This window comes from Leuciscus leuciscus, assembly GCF_965113295.1.
Source record: "Leuciscus leuciscus genome assembly, chromosome: 4".
Taxonomy (NCBI): Eukaryota; Metazoa; Chordata; class Actinopteri; order Cypriniformes; family Leuciscidae; genus Leuciscus; species Leuciscus leuciscus.
Window position 1 is genome coordinate 49,218,653 of NC_138728.1, and position 21,435 is coordinate 49,240,087.

The 21,435-nt window shown below is 44.7% G+C and overlaps 2 protein-coding genes and 1 long non-coding RNA gene across 6 annotated transcripts in view; 1 reads left to right on the top strand and 2 right to left on the bottom strand.

Moving 5' to 3' along the window:
• Positions 1 to 21,435, bottom strand: part of LOC309496967 (NLR family CARD domain-containing protein 3-like) — a 291,539-nt gene that overhangs the window by 267,054 nt on the left and 3,050 nt on the right. The window lies entirely within an intron of this gene.
• LOC309497040 (uncharacterized protein) overlaps positions 1 to 21,435 on the bottom strand; it is a 99,995-nt gene that overhangs the window by 10,554 nt on the left and 68,006 nt on the right. The window contains exon 2 of one of the 2 annotated variants that reach the window (XM_082167300.1): positions 19,682 to 20,192. The exons of the other annotated variant lie outside the window; for it this stretch is intronic. The gene's annotated coding sequence lies outside the window, so the exon portion shown is untranslated. Of the gene's footprint in view, positions 1 to 19,681; positions 20,193 to 21,435 lie in introns of those variants that run through there. 2 annotated transcript variants of the gene reach the window in all.
• LOC309497059 lies at positions 3,637 to 5,254 on the top strand. The gene is made up of 3 exons (XR_014205332.1): positions 3,637 to 3,955; positions 4,561 to 4,637; positions 5,075 to 5,254. It is a non-coding gene; the product is annotated as an uncharacterized lncRNA (long non-coding RNA).

The window sequence follows — 21,435 nt, forward strand, 5'->3', positions numbered from 1 at the left end:
CTCGCTAGCTGCATCAGAACTGGGAACCAGGGTTGGTTTTTCCAGAACGGCGCTACGAGTAGCACTGAGCATCCTTCTTCCCTGATCCGCTCTATCACCTGAGGCAGGAGAGAGACGGGAGGAATGCGAAGCGCGCTCTGGTCGCTCAGCGACAGAGGGGCTTCGGTGTGCTGTAACACAAGCGTCGCACTTATGACATTCGAGGCAGAGGGCGCGCTGATAAGAGCGGGCAGATTGCCCGCGCTCGGCTCCTCTGCGGTGGTTAACCGAGAGGGGGAGGGCTGGGCTAGTCCCGTAGGACTTGTCATGTCTGTGTGTGGATGTGGGCGCGGGATAGCGGGCACATTTACCACACCGAGAGCATTGTCCGCCTGAGCAGAGCGAATGCACGTTGGTTTCGTTTTTACAGAAACCTCGAGACATGCAGGACGTAGTGATTGTGGGCACTGGGCAGTGGGCACATCTGCTACGTTTAATGCGCAATCGAACTGGATCGATTTTATGTGCGCGAGCCCTGTGTGACGGGCTGTGCTTGTGTGTAGGAATGGGCACTGAGCAGTGGGCATTTTGTCTACACTCATAACACCATCGGCCGTGGCCGGGACACCAGAAAGTACACTCTTTATGGGATTTATCTGGGTAGCCGTAAAAACAGCATTTGTGTGCAGGCAAGCGGGCAGTGGAACGGCTTGTTGACTGCAAAATACACTGGAACAGTCACATTTCTTGGAACTGAACGAGTGATGAGTTTTGGTGGAAGTCCGGCCGCAGCGGGACTTGGACACCGTCGTTTCCCTAGGCGTGCTAGGATGACTTCGGGGCCTCGGGCTTTACCGCAATCCTGGGCCACGGCCCGGGCGGGGCGGCGGCCAGATGAGCGAGAGCGCGGTCTCGCGCTTCGGGCCTGTCGGCGCTGCGAAGTGGCGGTGGTGGGCGGAGGCTGAGGCTGTGAGCTCTGAGCAGACGGTTTCGTACGGCCTGCTGCAGAACTGGAGCGCTTCGGCAGGAAGTGCTTCATAGCCTGTGACGCTTTCTGTACCTCGGCGAATCTTTCCGCGAAATCTTTGACGGAAGTTCCGAAGAGGCCAGCGGGAGAAAGCGGAGCGTTGAAGAACGCGGCGCGCTCAGACTCAAGACATCTCAGAGAGCGTTAGCCATAGGTGTCTCTCATTCACAGTGAGAGAGGCCATGCTCCATCCTATGGCCTGTGCAGCAGACTTAGTAGGGCGGAGAGCGAGGTCCGTAGCACTTTTCAAGTCTGGCACGCAAATTGCATCTGGTCCATTCTCGTCCAGCTTTCGGAGGAGATCGGTCTGGAAAATTTGCAGTGTGGCCAAAGTATGCAGCGCTGACGCAGCCTGCCCAGCGGCGGAGAAAGCGCGAACGAGCAGGGTTGACGTCATGCGGCAAGCTTTTGAAGGTAGAGCCAGCTTAGCGCGCCGTCCAGTGGAGGGCGGGCAAAGGTGGGCTGCTATCGCTTCTTCGACCGGCGGCAGCGAATGGTAACCTCTGTTTTTAGCATCGTCAACAGCGGAGAATGCTAGAGAAACAGAAGAGCGCATTCTAGCTGAGAAGGGGGCGTTCCAAGACTTAGCGACTTCTTTGTGTAACTCAGGAAGAAAGGGCGCTGGTCTGGATGCAGGCAAAGCGCGCTCCCCGGGAAGAAAATATCCATCCAGCCGGTTGTGAGCAGGCTGTTCAGGCGTAGACCACTCGAGGCCGAGGCTCGCCGCGGCCTGTGCGAGTATGCGCATCAGCTCTGACTCGATGCTAGCTCTTTTGCCTGACGATGCGCGGACAGAGGGCGCGAGATCCACAGAGCTCGCCCAATCCTCACTGCCCAATGCCAGGAGAGAGCAGGAATCATCCTCCCCCAATGCGGCTTTCTCATCAGCATCATCGACGGAAGCGGCGGCAGACGGCGGCCGCTGTCCGTCAGGAAGAGACATTGACGAAGCCGGTGAAGCTGGCGGGCGAACCGGCGAGCTTTGACGGGTGGGGGAAGGTTCCGGGACCTGCTGAGCACGGCGCTTTTTACGGCGCGGCACTACAGCGGGCGGAGGTGCAGTCTCAGTGAAATATGCCAGGCGAGTCCTCAGAGTCGCCATAGGCAGTAGCTCTCAGTGATGGCAGCCGCCGTCAGCGAGCGCGAGAGCTGCATGATCCTCACCCAGGCAGGAAACGCAGATAACGTGGCGGTCCCCGTCGCTGAGTGTGGCTCTGCACGAGCCGCAGGAAGGCATCTTTAAAAAGACGCAAGCTCTTTTAGACGGTGTGTGTCGTGGCGGCGAACACACACACAACAGAGAGTGTAAAGGATATAGGCGCCGGATAGCGCAGCAGGAAGGCGATTGAAGGCGGCGCGGCCAGCGACTTCAGTGACGACTCGTCCCGCTGCAAAGGCTTCCTCAGACGGCGCGGCTTCTCTCCGGATCCAGCGATGCGTGTGCTTCGCTGAAGAGATGAAAAATCAGATATCAGCTGCCTGCGAGCTGTATTTATAGGCCTAAGCCACGCCCGTTTCGCCGTGACGTGACGCAGTGGGCGCGAAGCACCCTCATTGGGTCTGACGTCACGCTAGGCCTCGCTCGATAGGCTGCTGCAGTTGCCGCAGAACAGCCAATAGGCACACGAGCCGTCTTGCCTATGTCTGTATGCTGCCGCAACGCGTTTTACAATAATACAAAATTAAGGATAATTTTTTGGCTTCAATATCTCGCGGAAAAGGGATTTTCCCCTAGCGTTAGATACTTACGCAGTACGAGAGACCTCTCGTAAGAGAACTCACCCTGCAATAAAGCCATAAAATGCAAAATGTTTTTCTGTGTGAATGAACGGCAGAGATGCGCTGTTTACCACAACTCGCAAAAAGACGGTTTAAATTTGAATTGCGTTTCTGTGTGTGAATGAATGATCTGCTTTTAGCAAACTATTTTGCTATACTGAGTAAAAATCGACTGAAATATGTTGAAATAATATGTTTTGTATAAGCAACGTATTAAACTGCAAATTAACATTTATATTCCTTATAATAAAAATGAAAGACCTATGTTACAGAGAAATGAAAGACAACATTTCGTTGATTAGTTTTGGATAGATTACACATTTTTACTGTAAAATATTTGCCACCTCAAATAAGCTTTTGTTTGCCAATTTTTGCTAATATGTTAAATATAGTATGTTTTGTCAATGTAGGCTATACTTGAAGTAATGAATCCTTAACTTTGAAAAATGTATGATAAAATGTATACTTTAGTTTTTACAAAGAAAGATTACACTTCAATTGTTGTTGTAATTGTAACCTTTTTAATAAAAAAGATATATTTACAAGGTAGATGTAAACAAATTTTAAAAGGTAAATATAAGCCTTTTCTTTAAATAATTTTTATTGTGTTTTATTATTGACAAATTTGGGGAGAGGATACATATTCCAAAACTGAAAATACAGTATGAGAATTAACTGCACAATTACTAGACATGTTTTCCTTGGATATTATACAATTTGCAAGCACAATTTGTGAAAAAAAATAAATAAAAATAAATAAAAATAAATTAGCATGCTTCCAACTGTGAACCAATTTGGTAGAATATATATTATATATATATATTGCTCTTGCATTCTTTCTTGTGGCTACACTCTAAAAACTCCTGGGTTATTTCTTCAACCCATTTTCTGGGTTATTTGTGTTGGGTTAAAATTATGGGTTATTTTTTCAGAGAGTAACCATTTTCTGGGTTATAGGGCTAATATTTTGACCCAATTTATGGGTTGTTTGGGTTTCTGGGTTATTTTTCAAAGAGTAACCCATGTTCTGGGTTATAGGGTTGGCTTTCTCTCTCTCTCTCTCGCAGTTGTTCTGGAATTTTCTCACAACAGTCGTTTGAAATAACCGTCGCTTCGCGCTCGATCCGTTTTGGCCTGTGCTTCATCGGTGCAACTTCATCTATATTCAAGGTAAGAGAGTATTTTCAGTGTTGATGTAATGTTAACTTTTCTGTGTCCATGTCCCTGTTGCTAGTTTAGCACCATTTGCTAAAAAAAAAAAAATTAAAGTAAAGTAATTCTGTGGTTGGCATGTGGCCGCGGCTATCACGACAACATCTAGGTCTAGGACAACTCGAGGTAACGTTATCGCACACCGGACGCGATTTTGAACACGGTCCTGAGCCGTTGCTGGGTGCCGCGGACAGACCGTCGGTGTGTGTGTGTGTGTGTGTGTCCGTGTGTGTGTCCGTTACACTCATAGAGAATAATGTGTTCGAATTTTAAAGACGCGGCGCTGCGCTTCGCGTCCGGTGTGGGAGCCCCTTGAGAGAGTGCACGTCCGGTGAGCGATACCTCGAGTTGTCCTAGACGCGACGCGGCGCTTCTCGTCCGGTGTGCGAGCCCCATAGCCGCGGCTACAGAGCGACGAGGCAACACAATAGTTGAGTTATGTTTACCAGCTGTGCCGTGCTTATCATATTATACAGTGCTCTACTGGCTGAATAGTGAGAGTTAAAGAAGCGGGTCAAGTCTTCAAATTGTTGCTAACCTCTATATTGCTATGTTTTCTCCAGGTCATTTTGAATGGACAGTTTTGTCGCTGATAAGCTAACTGAGTGGCAGCTGTCTGAGCTGACAGAGAATTTTAGAGGTGAGCATTTTACTCTCATTGCCCTTATATCATCTCTCAGTCTATACCTACATTTTTTTTTTTTTTTTATAAGACTTAAATGTGTCAGTGCAAGATTTTGTGAAAGTCACAACTTCTTCTACAGTGGGGTATGTACAACCCTAAAATATTATTGTGCCTTGTCTTTAAGCTGTTATGCATAAGAATGGGCTGTCATTACACTTTTTAATGAAAGAAAATATGTCATTCACACAAAATGGGTAATGTTAATGCTGCAAAAGAACCACATTAGTTAACTAGCAATTTGGGCCATGTAAAAAAAAAAAAAAAAAAAAGCCACTGCATTACCTTAAAAGTGATTATTTGTTAGCTTGATAATGAAAGAGTGTCTGGTGAGTGGTTCACAATTGTCTCGACTTATTAACAATACTCATATTGTCTTGTTTTCTGTCTTTCAGATAGATGAGGAGGCATTTCTTCTCTTTGATGAGGACACTATCAAAAATCTTGTCCCCAAAGTTGGCCCCAGGCTTAAATTCCTGAGGCTCTTCTGAGAATTGTTGTTTATTTTTCTATTTTTTATTTCTAATATTGTTATTACAGTGTGACCTAAAATAAATGTGAAAATAAACATGTCCAAGTGTGTGTTTTTTCTTATAGATTTTTATTTAATGCAATAAAATTTTAAAAGTGCTTGAAGTGTGTAATATAATGTAAAACAAAGTTTTATTTTCTGAAATAAGGCATACTGGGATAGTGACCCAAGTTAGGTTATTTTTGACCCAACTCCTGGGTTAAAAAATGATCAACTAATTTTTGGGTTATTTCTACCCAGATGTTGGGTTTTTTAAACCCAACATTTGGGTCAGGTATTTAACCCATAATTTGGGTCAAAAAGCATAACCCAATTTTCTGAGTTGAAATAACCCATAAATTAGTTGGTCCCTTTTTAACCCAGGAGTTGGGTCAAAAATAACCCATTATGGGTTATTTTTGACCCAGGAGTTTTTAGAGTGTATAGGTGACACACCTGAATGAATGGCTCATTAAGTATGCGGGCCCCATCGTCTCCTCAGGTGTGAATCACTAAATATGCATGATGGTGTTGAATGGTTGACGCCCCTTGCGCATATTGCCTTTACAAACAAAAAGTGTTTTACAAGATTTAAATCAATGTATTGTGTTATAGACTAGACGGATTTCAGAAAAATGGCCTTCTATAAGAAGTGAGGAGCATTTATGGGTACAAGTCGGGAACCGGCCTACCTTACATATTTCAAGGGTGCTGAGTCCAAAAAAACTGGTTCCCAAGTGAAATTTTGAGTTTTTGACCTTCTAATTTGCATATCAAAATGGCCGCCAAATTGCCTATCTTGCTCAGTCGTTGGACCATTTTCCCCTATTTTTTTTGTAAGTAGGCAATCAAGATGAGGAAATTAAGTTTCTAGATCGATAGTCAAGGGTCAGAGCAAAGATATAATGGAGGCTCACTGCCTTTTTTATGTATATATATGCAAAATACCAACTTTTAAGGTGAAATTAAGCATTATTTGTGTCATTTTTTAAGGCCGACATACATATTCAATCAATATCACTCTTAAATGTTCCCAGTGTATATATGATATGTGATGTATTCCATATTACATAATAACTAAGAAAAACACCATTGCAAGTTGTCTGATATTTTATTTTTTTATGCAAATTAAGCATTTGTTCTCTAAATTCTAAGACGGGAAAAACCCAGGTGAATAGGGAAAAATATTCCAAAAGAGACCACCATGAAACTTCCCAAGTTGAATATTTAGATCAGGACATAGCATGGTCAGTCCCATCTCTGAGGACCCTTTGCCTGAGGTGAATGTAACAGCAAAGAGGATCATAACAGTTTCACACGCTTTGGTAAATTTCCTGTTTTTTTTATTTTTTTTAGACAAACAATGTCAATATTCCTTAGTTATTGATTGAACTTCTTACCCTATTTATCCAAAATTATACTTTTTCAACCATAGTGGGTCAAAATTTAGGGCCATATGATTTCCGCGATCACGGAATCTCGGACGGAATTGCGGAGGCGGAATCTAGTTTTAACATGGAATTTCGCAGAATTGTACATATTTGTAATGGAGTACCGGTACTCACTAACGTTTATAGGCTCGGCTGCTCTCAGACGCTTCCATGTCTCTGAATGGCAACTGCAGCAGCCTACTAGTGAGCCCTGCGTGACGTCACGCCCAATGAGGGCGCTTTGCGCCCTCCATGCGCCTCAGCCCACCAGAATGGGTGTGGCTAGCGTGTATAAAAGAGGCTGAAAGGCTGAAATTCTGGTTTTCATAGACTGAAGCGAATAAGCTCATGGCGCGACACGGCAGGTTACGCAATACTCGTTCCCTCTTCTAGAGAGAACTGAGGCCACGTTAGGTAACCGAGTACGTTCTCTTACGAGAGGTTCTCTCGTATTGCGTAAGTAGCTTACGCTTAGGGAAACCCCTTGTCAATGCCGTGCGTGCCGAGCATCCACTGCATGAGTCCAAGTGGAGCCCGGGGAACACAACATGCGGGAACAGGCGGCCAGCAACGCGGGCCAACACATGTCATAAGCACTTCATAGGAATACAGAGCGGCTCTGCCGGTCTATGTATAAGCATGGAGAATGTGGCCAGCAGCGCGGGCCGGCACAGTACATAAGCACATCATAGGGAGAATATAGAGCGGCTTCACCTGGTCTATGTATAGAGAGTATAACCCCTAGCGCAGCTGAGTGGAGAATAGGCGGCCAGCAACACAGGCCAGCACCAGTGCACAAGCGCGTGATGGGGAAAATACAGAGTGGCTCCACCGGTCTGTATATAGAGAATCTCATTCCTTAGTGCAGCTCACCAGAAAAGCTAGTAGTACACGAAAGTAGTCTGCACATGAACGACTGGGCAGAACATACATATCACTTAAACTGATATCAGTTTAGCCTGCAAGGCGGGAACTTCCAGGTTATAAAATCTCACGAATGTAGAGGGGGAGGCCCAGCCTGCCACCATACAAATGTTGTGAATAGAAATCCCGCTGGACCAAGCCCACGATGAGGCTATGCCTCTAGTGGAATGGGCTCTGATGCCCAAAGGGCACTGCAGGTGTTTGGACGCATAAGCTGCTGCAATAGCGTCCACTATCCATCTGGACAGGCTCTGTTTCGAGGTGGCGAGACCCCTGGTGCACCCACCAAATGAAACAAAGAGCTGGAGCTGCTCAGATTGCCTAAAGGCGGCGGAGCGTGTGATGTAAACTCTCAGCGCCCTGACGGGGCATAAGAGGTTATCACTGTCCTCACTATCGGATGCTGGCAGTGCTGACAGGGAGATGATCTGCGCCCTAAAGGGAGTGCCAATCGCTTTGGGGACGTACCCGTGTCTCGGTTTGAGGATGACTTTGGAGTCATTTGGTCCGAATTCGAGACATGCGGGGCTAACAGACAGTGCATGTAGATCCCCCACGCGTTTTACTGATGACAGACCTGTCAGAAAACGGTTTTGAGCGAAAGGTATTTCAGATCCACAGATTCTAGCGGTTCAAAGGGAAACGCTTTCAGGGCCTCTAGGACCAGAGAAAGATCCCAAATAGGAACTGAGGGGGACCGCGGGGGGTTCACCATCCTGGCTCCTCTAAGGAAGCGAATGATAAGCTCGCTCCTTCCTATTGCGCGAACACTGCAATAGCCGCCACATACACTTTGAGCGTGGAGGGGGAAAAAGTCCCCTCAAAAAGTCACAATTTCGCTTGGGAACCAGTTTTTTGGGATTCAGCACCCTTGAAATATGTAAAGTAGGCCGGTTCCCGACTTGTACCCATAAATGCTCCTCACTTTCACTTTTTGGGTACATACCCATAAATGCTCCTCACTTTCACTTTTTGGGTACATCCCATCTAGACTATTATGTGAATGATTAGGTAGGATGATTTTCACATCATTTTGAAGAAAAAACTCTAGGCAACGGCATCAATTAGTCAAAAGTCTTATTGACACATATTTAGTATGTGTTTTGTGGCCTTATTTCAGAAACTTTAGCTTTTAGTTTTTTCAATAACCATGCATAAACATTATTCTCTCAAAAATACAAACATGTACATGCATGTTGCTCACATATTATGGTAGCCCTGTTTGTGCTAAATAGAGTGTAATTATACCTTTGCCATTAACCCTCTGAGGTCGAGAAACGCGCCGACGCGTTTTGCTGGATTTTTTTCACATAGCAGCAACATAAACTTAAATTACTCCGTCATTTATGGTTATACAGAAAAAAGAAATATAAAAAAATAATCTGTGATATTTCTACTTTTGTATGTGTCCACTTACAATCAAATCAAAACATTGTGCTTTTGTAAAATAAAGAAAATAAACAGGGTGTGCGTTCTGCCTCTCCGTTGCGGTGAACTTTTTTTTCTTGAGCACGTCTATAAACTGAAACAAAACTCAGCGAATCCTTCTCACACATTTATAAGCCATATACCTTTATACACATTTAAGTGTGTACTTTTAAATGATCGGATTCAAACTGCAAACAAATATTCTCTGTTTAAGTAATTTGTATAAAACCAACAGGATGTCCAGTATCTCAAACGCTTGCTAATTACTTTTTAATTCGACACGCCCACTCGCGCAAAAGAGATTCACATGCAAATCTCCACATGGGACGCAAACGCCCTCCTTACCTCAAACACAAAACACCAAAACACTTCACAAGTCTCTGCTTTTCGTCGAGTTTGGAAGACACGTCTGAGCTTACATTGGATTAATTTACCTCAGAAGAAGAAGAACGCGATTTGAAGACAAGAAAGATGTAAGGTAAGAAATTCTTACTTATTAGTTTATGGTATTGTTGCATAAACTTCACATTGCAGTTGAACTGTTGCTAGATAGGCTATATGGTGAATATTATACTATTTAGACCCGTGTTTCCTGTTAAATACTGTTTGTGGATATCTGCTCAAACATGGATATGTATAACGATGGGTTACTTAACGTAATCCCGGGTTCTTTGATAACAGAGTGAGGTGTTTCACTATGGGAATCGCTTTGGGCGTGACCAACTACGGAAGCTCCTATGCCACCACGTCTGTCTTTGACAGACAGGTCGACCTGAGATCAGGCTCCGCCCCCACCTATATTACTCAGGTCGACCCCTACGAAGTCATTATAGAGAGATTTCTTCCCGTTCCTGTGCAAGGAGGGAAGTGTTGGTGAAACACCTCACTCTGTTATCAAAGAACCCGGAATTACGTTAAGTAACCCATCGTTCTTTTTCTAACTTCGCTCGGTGTTTCACTATGGGAGATATAGACCACTCCCGGATTGCAACGTACGCTATACCTATCATATGGGACCTGACGTGCTGGCTCCTAATACTGCATGAGCTAAGGATGGCTCAGACACATTCAGTCTATAAAATCGCACAAAAGTGTGCGGCGTGGCCCAGCTTGCTGCAGCACAGATCTCCTGGACCGAAACGCCCCTAAGTAAGGCCCATGATGTAGCCATGCCCCTAGTGGAATGGGCCCTTAAGCCTGCGGGAGGTTGGGAACCTCTGCATTTATATGCTAAAGAAATAGCTTCTACAATCCAATGGGACAGTCGCTGACATGACAATGGCTTCCCTTTGTGAGGAGTAGCCCATGACACAAACAGCTGGTCATTTTTTCTGAAACCTGCTGTCCTTTCCACGTACACACGAAGCGCCCGTACAGGACACAAGGTATTCAACCCCCTATCCTCCAGAGAAGAGAACGGAGGAGGGTGAAAAGCTGCAAGATCTGTAGTTTGACATCTATACGACGCATCCACTACTTTAGGTACGAAAGCAGGGTTAGGGCGAAAGGAAACCCTTGTAAACCCTGGAGAAAACTGCAGACAAGACGGGCTGACCGACAGAGCCTGTAAGTCACTCACCCTCTTAGCTGACACCAGCGCTAACAGTAGTGCTGTCTTAAGAGAGAGAAACTTTAACCCTATAGCTTCCAACGGCTCAAAAGGGTGTTGAGAAAGGGCCTCTAAAACCGTAGACAAATCCCACAATGGGACCATCCGCCTGGCCACTGGCCTCTTACGTCGTGCCCCCTTCATAAAGCGACTTATTAAAGGGTGCTGACCTGCTGTCTTGTCACCAAAACCCACATGACAAGCAGATATAGCCGCTAAGTATACCTTTATCGTAGAAAAAGCTTTCCCTTTTTCTAACAGATCCTGGAGGAAACATAATATGTCCCTCACTGAACATTGAAAGGGGACAATATGACTCCGTCCACACCATCCTTCAAAGACTCGCCATTTATTACTATACAGTGAGCGAGTGGAAGAGGCTCTTGCACTCTGTATAGTGTGTACGACTGATGGGGGCAGACCTGCTGCACTTAAATTCCACCTCTCACGGGCCAGGCCCAGAGAGCTATCCTGTCTGGGTGAGGATGGTAGATTTCCCCCCCCCGCTTGTGACAGGAGGTCCCTCCGGGGTGGGAGGGGCCACGGCTGACCCGACAGTAGTTGAACTATCTCGGCCACCCAATGTCTGGATGGCCACCGTGGAGCTATCAGTATTAGTGACAATCCCATTTCCCTCACCCTGGCCAGAGTGGGTGAAATCAGGCTCAGAGGGGGAAATGCATACAGCGGGACATTTGGCCATGGGTGGGCTAAAGCATCCACACCCAATGGTGCATTTCCGTCCGCCAGAGAGAAATACAGAGGACATTGAGCGTTTTCCTGCGAGGCGAAGAGATCTACGACCGCCTGGCCGTATTTCTGCCATATCTGCTTCACCACCTGGGGATGAAGCTTCCATTCTCCGTACAGGGGATTTCCTCTGGACAATAAATCTGCTCCCCTGTTCAATATCCCTGGAACATGGGTTGCCCTGATGGATAAAAGCCTTATGTCGCACCACACAATCAGCTCCTTTGCCAGCTGGTGCAGTTGAAGAGAGCGTGTGCCTCCCTGTCGGTTGATATAAGCAACCACTGTGGAATTGTCTGTTTTCACTAAAACATGCTGGCCCCTGATGAAGCTCAGAAAATGTTTCAGCGCTAGAAACACTGCCAACAATTCCAAGTAATTTATGTGCTTGTGAATCAGCTGTGGAGGCCACACACCGTTCACAGCTCTGCCCATCAGAGTCGCTCCCCAGCCCTTTAATGACGCGTCCGTCGTCATAGTGACTCTCGACGACACTGCCCCCAAGGGAATCCCCGATCTGAGGGTCGCGGGGCTTTTCCAATGTCTGAGCGCTCTGACGCACGCATAAGTCACTCTCACCGGTCGGTTGAGATGACGCCGAGAACACAGACGCAGATGCGCGACCCAGCGCTGAAAGTCTCTCATTATAAGTAGTCCCAGCCGTACTACAGATATCGCTGAAGCCATTAAACCCAGCATTCGTAGACACAGTCTGAACGGGACAATTTTCCCCGTCTGAAAACGGGAGAGACACTGAGTGAAGGACGCGATCCTCCTCTCTGTCAGAGTGACTCGATAGGAGAGGGAGTTTAAACTGAGTCCTAGATATTCTGTGTGCTGAGCTGGCTCTAAGCTGCTCTTTTCCATGTTTATTCTGAATCCCAAGCTGTCGAGATGCAATAACACCATGTCTGCGTCTTTGATTGCTTGCTCTTTCGACGAGGCGCATATCAGATAATCGTCTATGTACGACAGTATTCTTATCCCCTTGTTTCTCAACGGAAAAAGTGCTGCTTCCACACATTTGCTGAATACTCTTGGTGCTAGAGACAGACCAAAGGGCATTGTCTGAAATTCGTAAGCAGTGCCTCGAAATGCAAACCTGAGATACTTCCTGTGAGACGGGTAAACATCTATGTGAAAATACGCGTCTGACAGATCGACCGTCACAAACCAGTCGTTCTGGCGGATGGATCGACAAAGTGTTTTGTGTGTCAACATTTTTAATGAATATTTCCGTAGGTGCTTGTTTAACACACGGAGATCTAGAATTGGACGCAGGGATATGCTCCCCTTCTTTGGGATCACAAAGTAACGGGAATAAAAACCCTGACAGCTCACTTCCTTTGGCACCACTCTGATGGCTCGTTTGTCTAAAAGAGTGTCTATCTCGGCCGTCAGGACGCGAGCTGATTCTCCCTCGGCCACTGAGACTATCATACCATTGAATCTGGGTGGTTTCATGGCAAATTGAAGTCTGTATCCCCGTGAAATCGTGTTTACAACCCACGGATGAGCTGCGCATGCGCGCCAACTGAGTATGCGAGCCGAGAGAGGTCCCCTGTATGCTTCCCCAACGCAGGCGCGCTCTGATGACATCATTACCGTCTCTGCGCTGACCCTTTCTGAAGGCGCGCGCGCTCCCTCCGGCGGAGAGGCTAGGGACACACATTTCAATGTTTGGATTTTTTTGCAATCTATCGCCCTCGGCTTTCTGCCTGGCTGCGATAGTGAAACATTTATTGTGTTTATTGAATTCGGGGAGCATATCGCCCTTAGCCTGTGGCCTGGATGCGATAATGCATTCTTTATTAAACATTCCCCTGAACTGATGGGCGTTTGAAAACCCAGTGTGAGTGCTTGGTGACACTGGAGAACATTTTGAACTTGATAGCTTATAGCTGGAGCCCTTACTGAACTGAGAACAACAGGGCTGGACCCCCTCCTTCTCTTTGCGGGCGGAGAGAGAAGTGCAGGGGAACATTCGCGTGTCAGGTCGCACGCTTTTTCTTCCGATCCTCGGGGTGGGGTGGGCGGTTTCTCGCCGCCGCGGCCGCAAATGAATGTTTCCCCCAGGGTCCGGAGCCATCCGATCTCGGACGATGGCCAGATTGCTGTCCGCTGGGAGCTGGTCTCACACTCCTAGCCCCCGTGTGTCTCCCTCTCGCCGCAGCGGCTGCTGCAAAACCCTGCCGTGCTGGCTGAGAGGGTGGTCGCGGTGTTTGCTTGCGTGGTAAACAGAGGTTAAAAGCCTCATCCTCCTGTTTCCTGAGGGTGCTGGTTTCTCTCATTTTCTCGAGAGCTGGTCCGAAAAGGCCCTTAGTTGGGTCGAACGCAGCGTCCATCACCTCTGCTTTTTGAGCGTCGCTTAATCCAGACAGGTTCAGCCATAACGCTCTCTCACCTGAAACGGCCAAGCCCATAACACGGCCACAGCCCTGCACCGCGCCACGAGAAGAGCGGAGAATTAGGTCGTTTACCACACATATCTCGTCCCAGAGTGCTGGGTTCGGCACTCCCGTATCTAGTTGTCGCCCCATCTCCTCCAAAATCTCTGCCTGGTACGCTGACAGTAAAGTCACCGCGTTCAGCGAGCACACTGACTGCGCCGCATACTTGTACATCCTCTGATAGACGGACGCGGTCAGACGCTCCATCTTGTTCGGCAGCGAAATTTGGGATGAGGCAGAAATAGATCGGCGATTCGGATGGAGGTGATAGGCCACTGAAGACTCTATCGCTGGGGGTCCGGCCAGCCCCAGCTCTCCCATTCCTTGGATCTCAAGCTTAGAGCATCCCTTGGTCGGGAGCTTGCTCTTAAAGGGGCTACCCCAATGGCGGGACATCTCCTTCATGCACGCCGGCACGGCAGGTAGGAGTTGTCTTGTTGTGGTTTGAGCAGGCGGCAGCCTTTTCCCGTCATAAAGGTCCCTCTCTGCTCCTTCTGAATCCTGGGCCGCGGGCCACGCTAGGCCCAGTTTTGCCGCGGCTCGCTTGCACACCTCGTGCAGGTTACCGTCCGCCTGAGAGCCAGTGTCAGTCGCGCTAGGGGGTCTAGACTGCTGGACAGGGAAGAGAGAGTTGTCTTCCTCCTCCTCGTCGTCCATGTCCAAGTCGAGGAGGTCAGAGTTAGCATCGCCCTCCGCGTCCTCGTCCCCCGGCTCCCCCTCCTCGTGTGCGAGAAGGCCATCGAACAGAGGAGGCATATCCGAGGATTCGGCTTCCATCATATCAGCCCAGCTCGTCGGGGTAGCTCGCTGATGATCGGTAGCCTTAGGTTTCGCGATGGCTCCGGCCAGACATGGGTCCTGCTGGCTAGCCACCGCCACTCTCAGCCTTCTCTCCAAAATTTTTACCGGCAATGACGCACAGTGAACGCACGTTTGTGGGTCCGCAAGCGACGTTTGAGCGTGCTTAGCGCCCATGCACACGATGCACATGGGATGGGGGTCCCTGCCCGAGACGGTTGCTCCACATGACGATGGACACGGGCGGGGTGCAGGTTCCCTGCTTTTCGACTCATTCCCTTTGGCGGGGGTAATGACTGTCGACATAACGGCTGGAGAGAGAAGGAGTGATTCAAAGACTCGTCACAACACGTTAGTCCGATCGATGGATCACAGGGTAGTTAGCCCTTTTCGCGGCTCGCCTGACGCGTAAAGCCTACGGTGGCTTGACACCACTGACAATTCTACCGTCGTGATAACACGCGATATTCCTAAAAGAATAGCTCGCCTTGACGCGGACACTATTCGGTGTGACACTCAACACAGTCCCAATCCAATCCACTGAAGTCGCGTTCGGTAGCGTAATCCAATGACGGCCCGCCTGTTGAACAGTTAAGCGAAATCAGCGACAGGGTCGGACGTGCTGAGAGAGCTTGTTGTAGTCCCTCACGGGAAGAAAGCGAGAATGACTTCGTAGGGGTCGACCTGAGTAATATAGGTGGGGGCGGAGCCTGATCTCAGGTCGACCTGTCTGTCAAAGACAGACGTGGTGGCATAGGAGCTTCCGTAGTTGGTCACGCCCAAAGCGATTCCCATAGTGAAACACCGAGCGAAGTTAGAAAAAGAACCATAATGTTTAATATTTTGGAGCGCGATGGCGTTTTAATGTATCATATTTTGGAGCGCGCTGTGGGTTTGAGTATCATATTTTGGAGCGCGCTGTGGGTTTGAATGTATCATATTTTGGAGCGCGATTGTGTTTGAAAGGAAAAATGCACCAAACATTAGGCTTTATGTTTTTACTATTATCTCGTTTCATATCATCATAACGAATGGAAACATTTGAAGTAACATATGATAATCAATATATTTTTCTCTAGCGTAGTTGTTCTTGAAATCTTTTGGAAGATTTAATTTATTGTTATTATTATTTTATGCAGCACTGCGTAGCCTATGCCTACAAGGCACAACAAACCTGGTCCTGGTGTTCATTATATATTGTTGGAAACGTGTGTGTGTATTCTGTGAATTTTAAAAAGAAATTTTAACCAGAAAAATCTAAAATCTATTCCCAAAATCGTGCAGCCCTATAGTTTCTCTTGATATCAGTATGTTCACAGTTTTTTCTTTTTTCTTTTCTTTCAGGGACCAGATGCAACTGAGTCCTGCTGACTTCAACATTCACATGAGTCTCTGTACATGAACATGGTAAAGTGAAAATCAAACACCTTGGAAATTAAAGGTATGTTTAGGAATGGCACAAAGGTCTCTGTCTTTGGATCATTGTTTTCAATGTGCTCTTTTGTCATTTGTATTTTTGGATTGTGTTGTGTTGTAAATAAATCCAAACAATCTAAAAGCCATTCTTTTTTAAATCTCCTCATTCTTTGTGCAAGGTTGCTCTGAATGACAGGGCCTGATCGCTCCTAATAGGGCAGTTAGGGGAGTGTCTTTGTCTTTCTCAGGTGTTAAAAGCTTACATATTCATGAGATGATCATGCCTCTTCGCATATGGCTTTGTCACACAAAACACGTCTTAGAAATTTTAAATCAATATATTGTCTTATCTGAATGAGCAGTCAGGGTGATTTTCACATAGTTTTGGAGCAAATATTCTAGGCTATGTCATACAATTTTCAAAAGTATTGTGAAGAAATAATCAGTATGGGTTTCATGGCCTTATTTCAGTGAGAATTTTTTTTGTATTTTCACAAACCACGCATAAATGTCATTATCTCAAAACTACAAACTTTTACATACATGCTGCTGATATATTATTGTAGCAGAGTTTGTGCTGAATACAGTGTAATCAGACTTTAGCCATGAAAATGTCACTAGTAACAGAAAAAAACACAAATGTCAGAGCATGTCAGAACACCTCCAGAGCCCAGAAAACAGCTCAGACCTCAGAGGGTTAATATGTTTATAAGCAACTGAAAAAAGCACAAATGTCAGGGCATGTCAGAACATCTCAAGGACCCCAAAAACCCCTCAGACCCCAGAGGGTTAACCATCATTAGCTATTTAACTTTTATCATAAATTATTTAGATGAAAAATGTCTTGGTCTGTAAAGGTCAGTTGGCCGGGGGTTGTTCTGTATTTTTCATGAATAGTTTCACTGAATCAAGGAACAACTTTAGATCTGCGAAAAACTCATCAACTTTAGCTGATCTCAAGCCTTTGGTTCTTTGTAAAAAGGACTGAATTTTGGTGAAAGAGTAAGCAGTCTCCACTAACATCACTTTCAGACTCTTCGTGTTCATCAGCCCATCATCTGACTGAGAAGAACAGCTCATGGGATTCGTCTTTGACACTTTTGTAACTTGTTCAGTGTTTGATTTATTTTCTGGATTTTTGCTATGGTGTTTCTATGCGGTTGCTAGGGTGTTCTGTGTGACATTTGGAAATGTCAGCGTCCAACAAAACCTCTTCCTCATTAAACAACACTGACTCAGCTACTCTAGTCGCGGTTTGACCAGTTCTCTGCGGTTCGCCAGGTAAAGAGGCTCCGCTTTCGGCCCGAACGGGCGGCGGGTCCACTGCGTTAACAGCCCACGTCTCACCCGCTCTCTCTGGGCATGAGCGAATCACATGCCCTACAGTCGCACACCCAAAGCATTTCATCGTCTCTGATGTTACATGCACAGTGTAGTCAAAGTCATCAACCTTAAACACCAAATTCAATTCTTCATCGCTCTTTTTGTGAATCACGTGTACATGTTTCCTAAAAGACACAACGTGTTTAAGATGAGGAGATTTACAGCTGATAGGAATCATCTTTATCGGAGACACTAGTTTTCCGTGTCTATGATAATGTGCAAATGAAGGAACACAGACACATTTCCATAATGACCAACACAACTTGGCTGTATGGCTGATGTCAGACGGTGGCTCAATCAAAATCATTTGGTGCTAAATTTTAGAAAAACAGTCTCCATGTCTTTTTCTATTAAGAAACTTGATCTAAGTGAAAGATTTAAAATTAACTTACAAAATGGAAAAATTCAATCTGTTACAGAATTTAAATATCTAGTTTTCCGTGTCTATGATAATGTGCAAATGAAGGAACACAGACACATTTCCATAATGACCAACACAACCTACCAAGAGTAGCGGGAATGAAAAATAACGATGTTTTGGAAAGTGATATTTTCAGATAAAGTCTTCCTCTGGCGTTCCACATAAAGCAAGACGAGTGGAGTAAAAGAATCGGCTCAAAAGATTCGGTCATGAAGTCGTCTCGGAGATCTCGATTTATATATATATATTTATAGCCTTGTCAGAAATTAGCTTAGCACCGGCACAGCCCCGCCTTAGCATTTCCTAATGATTTTCCTGTTTTTTTTTTTTTACTCTGTCACTTTCATTTAAAAAATGATAATAATAATCATTAACCCTCTGGGGTCTGAGGGGTTTTTGGGGTCCTTGAGATGTTCTGACATGCCCTGACATTTGTGCTTTTTTCAGTTGCTTATAAACATATTAATGGCAAAGGTATAATTACACTCTATTTAGCACAAACAGGGCTACCATAATATGTGAGCAACATGCATGTACATGTTTGTATTTTTGAGAGAATAATGTTTATGCATGGTTATTGAAAAAACTAAAAGCAAAAATTTCTGAAATAAGGCCACAAAACACATACTAAATATGTGACAATAAGACTTTTGACTAATTGATGTCGTTGCCTAGAGTTTTTTCTTCAAAATGATGTGAAAATCATCCTGCCCTTATCATTCACATAACACAATACATTGATTTAAATCTTATAAAACACTTTTTGTTTGTAAAGGCAATATGCGCAAGGGGCGTCAACCATTCAACAGCATCATGCATATGTAGTGGTTCACACCTGAGGAGACAATGGGGCCCGCATACTTAATGAGCCATTCATTCAGGTGTGTCACCTATAGCCACAAGAAAGAATGCAAGAGCAATATATATATATATATATATATATATATATATATATATATATATATATATATATATATATATTCTACCAAATTGGTTCACAGTTGGAAGCATGTCAATTTATTTTTTTATATTTGTTTTCACAAATTTTGCTTGCAAATTGTATAATATCCAAGGAAAACATGTCTAGTAACTGTGCAGTTAATTCTCATACTGTATTTTCAGTTTTGGAATATGTATCCTCTCCCCAAATTTGTCAATAATAAAACACAATACAAATTATTTAAAGAAAAGGCTTATCTTTACCTTTTAAAATTTGTTTACATCTACCTTGTAAATATATATTTTTTTATTAAAAAGGTTACAATTACAACAACAATTGAAGTGTAATCTTTCTATGTAAAAACAAAAGTATACATTTTATCATACATATTTCAAAGTTAAGGATTCATTACTTCGAATATAGCCTACATTGACAAAACATACTATATTTAACATATTAGCAAAAATTGGCAAACAAAAGCTTATTTGAGGTGGCAGATATTTTACAGTAAAAATGTGTAATCTATCCAAAACTAATCAACGAAATGTTGTCTTTCGTTTTTATTATAAGGAATATAAATGTTAATTTGAGGTTTAATACGTTGCTTATACAAATACATTTTATTTCAACATATTTCACTCATTTTTACTCAGTATAGCAAAATAGTTTGCTAAAAGCAGATCATTCATTCACACACAGAAACGCAATTCAAATTTAAACTGTCTTTTTGCGAGTTGTGGTAAAAAGCGCATCTCTGCCGTTCATTCATTCACACAGAAACGCGATTTACTTGAGAATGAAAAAAAACTTACTACAGTATTCCATCCGTTGCTCCTCGAAATACCAGCACTTCTGAGGTACGTTTTCCATTATTATTATTCCTCACAGCGCTGCGAGACAGTGTAGACAAGTACACTGATCTGAATGTTTTCTCGAGCTGATATGTGGGCGTTCACAGTTTGTATGGGATCGTCTCAGTCATTTGCGTTTGAATAGCGCGCTCTCTCCGTGGGCGGGGCCGATTAAAACGTAATGAGCTGAGATGAGCTCGACTGGAATCGCTCTCTTTTAATACAGATTTCACAAGATGAGAATATTTGTTTTTTATATAAATTACTTCATTTAAAAGAAGAGAATTCAAGCTTCATGCCTGTGTGTCTGTATGCCTGTTTGACTGAGTATTCGCTGAGTTATTGTTCATTTTCTGACGTGTTTCAGAATGGACTTCACTGGCAGAGAGAAGGCAGAACTCGCTTTGTGTTTATTTTTCTTTATTTGGCAAAAAGCACAACACTTTGTTTTTATTGTGAGTATACACAAAAATAATACACATTTAACAGAATCGATTGATGTATGAAACTCCTATGGAAAATCAAAGTCAACAGAGTATTTATGAGTTTCTTTTACACTGATAAAAAAAAAGCGAGCTGGTATCGCCGGCGATACAGCCGACCTCAGGGGGTTAAAAACCTAAAGAAAAGTCTAGCCTCTGAATAAACAATTGTTTTAATGGGGAGAGCTCAGTTAGGCTGACCTGCGCGTTTACACACGACGGGTATCAGAATCGGCGCAAAGCAACATCATCTTTCCAAACACTCAATGCCAGTGCGGCACAAACACTGTGTGATGCGTGGGCTGAATATAACATTAGGAAGGAGGAGGATCCAAAATCAGGAATGCTTTGAGTGAAGGGCATGTAAAAGCAGTTCAGGAAAATAGGGACACCCAAGCAAAAGCAACACCCTAGCAACCACCCAAAATACCTTAGCAACCGCCCAGAACACCATAGCAACCGCCTAGTAACACCATAGCAACCACACAGAACACCCTAGCAACCGCATAGAAACACCATAGCAAACACCCAGAATACCCTAGCAACCACCCAGAACACCTGAGCAACCCACTAGAAACACCCTAGCAACCGAGGTTACTCTATCTATCTATCTATCTATCTATCTATCTATCTATCTATCTGTCTATCTGTCTGTCTTTGTCTATCTATCTATCAAACTTTAAAGGAACACTTCAACTTTTTGGGACTTTAGCTTATTCACCGTATCCCTCAGAGTTAGATTAGTCAATACATACCTTTTTCATCTCTGTGCGTGCTGTATGTCTGTTTGACGCACCCAACGCTAGCCTAGCTTAGCACAAAGACTGGATGTAAATGGCTACAGCTAGCATACTAATCCCAATAAGTGACAAAATAACGCCAACATTTTCCTATTTACATGTTGTGATTTGTATAGTCACAGTGTGTACAAATAACAAGGTCATATGAGACAGCCATTTTTTAAACGTTTAAATACTGGGAACTATTTTCTCAGAAGGCGAAGCACTGCTACTTGGGCGGAGTGAAGAGCGCAGCACCCGAGAAGCGCCGTGGTGAGGAGTAGAGAGTTCGCTCAGAGTTGGAGTAATAGAGTCAGCAATTACTAGATAGTAAATGCAAAGTTTACAATCATGGGTGTTCGCTGTATTGTAAAGAGCTGCGACAATAAACAGGGGAATTCCAAACAAAAACGCTGACCTGATGAATCAATGGCTATTGCTCTGGATATAGATCCAAACACACCTGTAGACATCATCAAGGACTATCGCGTTTGCTCAGAACATTTCACTAGGACGACTATTTTGAAAAAAATTTAATTTGCCACACGGACCATGAAACGTGTGCTGAAGGATAATGTTACGGC